The sequence below is a fragment of the Chaetodon auriga genome, chromosome 21 (assembly GCF_051107435.1).
Source record: "Chaetodon auriga isolate fChaAug3 chromosome 21, fChaAug3.hap1, whole genome shotgun sequence".
In the NCBI taxonomy this organism is placed as follows: Eukaryota; Metazoa; Chordata; class Actinopteri; order Chaetodontiformes; family Chaetodontidae; genus Chaetodon; species Chaetodon auriga.
Window position 1 is genome coordinate 6,260,820 of NC_135094.1, and position 6,388 is coordinate 6,267,207.

Genomic DNA, 6,388 nt, shown 5'->3' on the forward strand with positions numbered 1-6,388 from the left:
GGTTACTTTTTTATATTTTTTACTTCAGCCTCTCTTTCAAACTCAACGCAGACTGAACGATTCACCTCATGAAGCGTTGCATCTTACATGATACGAAGAACAAAATCGCCGCTGCAGGCTGTTCTGGAAGACTGTAAAAAACAACAACTTTCCTGGCTAGTTACGCTCCAACATTTGGAACTTCAATGCGCATTGGAAAAGGGGCAAAAATGAGTGCGTCTACCTGGGCGTCATGTTTCCATCACTGCCTACTGATAAACACTGCAGAGTCATTCGACCCGGGAATAAATGCCGATTGTCCCCTTTCAAACAAAAAAAACAGGTGTTAGTGGGTTTTTTGCCCAGTCTGAAAGGGGTATCAGATGAAGAACATCCAACTGGCACTGAGACTGTCTTATTGCTTCTATTCCTGGAGTTTCAGATAAATAACAACCTCTGACTCCATGGTATGTATCACCCAAAGGCATTAAACATCTATGCAAGAGAAGACAAAAGGGAAATGCTGAGTATGCGAAGACCTGCTGTGTGTGCTTTACGGTGCTGCAAAATGGATAAAAACAGATTTATGAGACCTTTCCACAGTCGCCAGTGACTGGTCCGATCCAGCTCCAGCACTGTTTGGGTGGGGCACCTTGTCAAAACGGCATCCAGGGCTGCTCGGGTTGCACCAGCTGCACAAAAGGTAAAGCCATGTTCTCACAGAAATGCGGTAATTGTGGAGCTTTGACCCGGTGCACTTGTAATAACTGTATTTACCCTCATGAGACTCAGACTGGGACGGGAATAAAATACCCCCCCGGGCTCCCAGGAGCCAAACAAAGCACTAAGATCTCATACTACGGTCAAACACAAATCAGCCATTTATCCATTTCCTGGAAAACAACGTAATGTGATTACATTTGTTTTTGTGTCTGCTAGTAAAGACTGAGAAAAGGCATGAGAATCTAAACTTAATCCCTCACGGGAAAGGATGAAAACAGCGAAGGAGGAGGTGGGAAGAGCAGCAAGGACGCCTCATTATGTCTTATGAAGTTGACAGTATAATTAGATGCTCCAAAGAGACGACAATCTCCAGACAGCTTAATGGGGTTTAATGTGAGAGGACGGTAGCACAAACTCTGCACGTTCCAAGCCCAATTGCCAAAGCGCTTAATGGTAATTAAATGCAACTTAGTAGGTTAGAGCAGAGCAACAGCCAAGCAAGCAGAGCGAACTGCAGACAATGATGTGACTCCACAATTTCGAATATAAAAAAAACAGTGTTTAGTTCATGTTTGGACACATTTTGAGTCTGGATGTGTTTACTGACAAAATGCTGCGTCCGCTTATCTGCAGAGGCGAAGGTAAAATAAACGTGAAGAGCCGAGAGAAGAGCCGAGAGGCCGTGATAAAAAAAACACACACAGAAAAAACCTATTATCTACCTCTTTTCCTTCCTTCTCTTCTGCATGACCAAGCAATTCACGGCAGGAATGTGGAGACACTCTGCTCGACTGTTTGTGCTTTGGCAGTTTCTTCTCCGCCGGCGAAAAACACTCGACTGTTGTCACAAATCACTTTACAATGAGTCTGTTTGACGTTTTCCACTGAGGCGAAGGAAAACAAACAGAGGCTGAGAGTGCGATCACACAGATAAGATGGATCTGTCTGATGTGTTCAAGCACCGTGCAGGATTATACGACAAAAGGAAAGCTGGAGCGCTCTGGAATTTGGGTGCCTTTTTCTGTTTTTTTTTTAAAGACCGAACAAGGTCAGATTCCCTGAGACAAACATTTCAGACTCCCTTATTGAACGAGTCCTTGAAGTGCTCAGGTTTTGCGAGGCAGAAAAAAAAAAAAACCTCATGCTGGTTTCATTTACTTCATTGTGAGAATCTTTAGGAGGAGATAAGCGCTTCATCCTGTGTCCCGTCTCTGCATCAAAGTAAAATATCTCCTTAAATACGCTGCAGCACACATGGAGATGATACTGGTGAGTCAGCAGACGAGACACATCCTTCCTCCATCCTGCCAGAGGGCATGTCCTGACATCTCGGGGCCATGTGACAGATGCGGCCCTTTTCCACACACATGTGCTGGCTTGGATTGACTCAGCGCAGTGTGGCAGCTCGCAGAAGCTGATGATGTGCTCGTCTTGAGTCGATGACGTTGAAGCAGCGCCCTCTTTAGTGGTATTTACTGGTGTATTGAGTAACAGTTGTTGGGAGCCAGCCAGCTATTATCATGGATTTTCAGGCTGTTAAGATAATGAAACTGATGATCTGCTATGTCTGGCAATGGCAGCGGAGGCTATTTAAACATGTCCCTGACTCGTCCCTGAGTGATTTAAACATGTCCCTGAATGATGACGAAGCACACTGGATGCCTGCCTGGAGGCGGTGGGGTGCACTTTGACCTGACTGTGGAGATGGTCCATATCAGGCATGTTTAACATGGGAATGGAAAGGCAAACCAGCGTGGCATGCTTTGACTCAGGGCATCCAAAAGAGCCAATGGAAAAGGCCTCGGAAACAACTCCGGTTTCCAAACTGGGGTGCAGGGACCTGGAGGGGTCCTGAAGGGGGTTTCAAGTCAGGTTTCATGCTAAAATGATTATTAGTTGAATAAAGTGCACTTTTATCAACCAGCCACAAATAACACACAGAGCCAGGTTGACTTTTCTCATTAGTTTCTGCTGTGCAAATGAAAAAGGTAAGACAGCTCTTGCATTAAACGAGCCTCTACCGACGTATTCACAGCGACCTCGAGGGCCAGATAAGCTTTTTCATATTTGAGGTTTGACCGACGTGCTTCCTCCCTCGTGAGCATCGCCAGTTTTCATTTTCTCCCCGGATTCAGATTCACGCTGCGGACCTTTTTTCAAAGCAGACGTTTTTGACCTGTCACAGCAGGAAAAGCGCAGGTGGAATTAATAACAAAAACCGTGGCTCAGCTCCAGGAATTATTCCAGTGCAGCAATTAATGTCATTAACTTCACCTGCGTTTGACAAATCAAAATGTCTGATGTGAAAAAGCTAAAACCAACTTGAGTTTCAGTCTATGCTTCTCTGCCTGTGAGGAAGCCGCTTTAATAATAAAGATAATTCCTTTATTCAGTAAACTGTTACAGCCATTTGTCTGCAATATAATGCTATATTATGGCAGCTCATTAGCGTGTCTCGCTCCACTTTTATCTCCAAAGCTGTGGCACAATAGAAGCGCAGAACAAAAAAAATCTCAAATGGAGGTCAGTGGGATGAAAACTGGGGTTTCTTACTGGTAATGACAGGTCATACTGGGACAGACTTCGCCCAGTGCTGAAACAACCCATTTAGTTAACTGACTACATTTACTGACAACACAATTTTGGTAACTGACCATCACTTATTAATCAAAAACGACCACCTTTCCTGTTTCTTGAATGTGAGAACTTGTTATGTTTCTATTTTATCATTTGCTATTTTTATTATTATTGTAATGTGAACTTCTCAATACTGAATAAAACAAGGAATCTGAAGACGACCCTTTGACCCCTGGGAGCTTGCAATGCATTTTCTTTCCCGACATCATAAAGACAACAGATACACTGTTAACAGTGCATGCTCTTTGAATGCTATGTGCAGGAATAAAGTCTAATATTCACATTTATATTGAACTAACTTGCCACAGATCTTTATGATTAAGTCACCTTTTGACCTGATAAACCATGAGACATGCTGAGCAATGAATGAATTATGAATGAATGAGTAAAGCTGACCACATCCCCATCCTCAACACTAAAGACAAGACAAAACCCCGCTGGGCTCAGACGAGGACCCCCAGCCAACTCCTCAACACGACCATCACGTTTTCACTGAGGCTGCTGTCAGGAGGAGTGACCGTTAGCTTGCTAGGATGAGGAACTCTAGACACTATCGTTTGCGTCCTACCACCAGTCTGCCAAGAGGCTGCCACAAAACCGCCACAAAACTGTAAGTCCGACAACATTTGCAGGACTTTCCCCGCCTCCATTACCTGGTTCACACGCCGAGGAACAAAGCGAAGCCGTCCAGTAGCAGCAGCAGCAGCCGCGGTCACTTCCAGTGCCTGTGTGGCAGTTACAGGCTGTCAATGCCGCCGCCTCTCCTCAGGGGAAAAGTCAGTTCATGACCTTCAAAATAACGACGGTTCAAAAGCAAAACCCGGTTTTCATAGAGCAAAACGCCTCCGTTGCTGAAACGCACACACACTTTATGGCTTATTTAGTCACCGGTGCCTGGTACTCACCTCAAACTCTCTCTGAATGACTTGCTCCGCTCAACCGGTGTCAAGACGTCATAATAAAAACATTTTCACTTCCGGCAAAAATTTAAAATCAAGAACTTTGTGAGAAGTTTAGGCAAATTCATCCATTTACCACGCGGAAACATACTATTATGTTTAAAGATGTGCTCAGAATGAATATAACATACCAAAACGTCACATTATGATACGACAAATACACTGACTTCATTCAAACGCCATTTTATGCCTTTATTTTGAAGTCAAGATTGATAAATGTCCGGGTTTCACTCGTTAATTTCTTGGAACTTGTCGCCATCTTCCCCAGACAGAAAATGCTGCGCCTGCGTACATGATGAATCATATTTCTGATGAAAGCCTGAGGGAGGGGGTCGTTCCGTTATGATGCACATGACCTCCGACGACATAAGCAGAAAAACATTAAATATTTACCATCAGTCACGTCATTGCACTGACGTCCTGAAAGCGTGATTTTGCATAAACTGAAAAGCAACATGAGGATTACCTTACTGCAGCAAGTAGCCATTAAAAGTGCAGGTATTGATCCCCTGTACATCTGTGTACTCTCACGTGGACTGACAACATTACTATCACCATTATCAAGATCCTCATGCAAATTAAATCTAAAAAAAATCCTTAAGAAATACATTAATTTATTGACAAAATATCCAAAACTATCCATTTGGCACCTGCTATGAAGCTTTTGATTGCATCACACACATCTTCAGCAGATGGAGTTTGACCTATTATCATAGCACTGTTAAGAAGAAAGGGAAAGAGGAGAATTTTAAACTTTCAAGCTCAACTTTTAAGCCAACATGCATGAGAAATTTGAAGAAGTGATCAAAAGAACGCTCCAAAAAGCTTCAGGCGTGCTAAGTATCAACAGGTTTGTGTCAATCTAATTATGAATTTGTTTAAGAACGTGCACAAATACAGCACAGTCTGCACTGGGATCTAAGCCTCAAGGTCCTGCTTTAGTAGCTGATCTGTGTCACGTGCTGAAATGGTACATATTCCTAAATTAGGCATTTAAAAATATATTTTCATATTCTCTGGCCACTGCAAACCATGTCATTCACCTCTTGACCAGCAGTAGTCCTCAACTCCCTGCTGCTCTGAAGTCAGCAGGCCACCACCTGTCTGCACACCTACCCCTCATTTCCCCTGATTAGTCACCTAAATACACTCTACCAGTCCACTTGCTCACACTCTGTCAGATTAACTATTGTATTTCATAGTGGTCCAGCTTTTCTCAGTCTATCTGCTAATCTCAGCCTTCTTGTTGCCAACCTTGTATCTGAACAAAGGCCACATAAACTTACCTTATCTACTCTACTCCCTGCTTTTCTGTTCCCACCACAACTTATCTCAAAATTGACACACACACACTTGGGTATAGGTAGTATTCTGACGTAGACTGATATAGGCATGCTATATGTACAAATGGGTCCATCAATACAGTGAAGGTCTTTCACACATGAAGTTTTAGGTAGTTTGATCTATATGTATTTATCAATCTTACATATCTAGTTGTAGTTGGATATATTAATAAAGAAGGGGAATATGTGTGTCTATATTTACATGTGGTTCATGTCGTTCTTCAGATAGTTGAGACTTTTGTGAAGTCTATCTATTGTTCCCTGTTCAGTTGAAGGTTTCTGAAAACCTTGTCTCACTTAATGATTTGTTATCACAAACAGTGATCACCTAATATTCCTGCAGTGCCTTTTCTGCAGAGGCATTAAAAAGGCTTAAAGCCATCTCAAGTATATATACCTTAAAAGTCTGATAGAATCATAATAATGTCACTCAAGGAAAATCTCTTATTTTACTTCAGTAAATGATTTTGCATCTGCCTTCAGCTGCCATGTATATATATCTACCTTATCTTTCGGGGAAACGTAGACTGATAACTTTGGCTGAACAGTGAAATTTGCAGCCTGCATGGTGCAAAGGTCACATCAGTAAGAACACAGTGACCCCTACTGGTGGCTTACTGCTACTGCTACAGGAGTTACACCTGTTAAATACAATAATTATCATTCATACAGATTAGTCCTCTGTGTTTTTTTGTGTCCTCCATCCTTGTTTTCTTCAATTTTCTGTCTTAATTTTGTGACAACGTG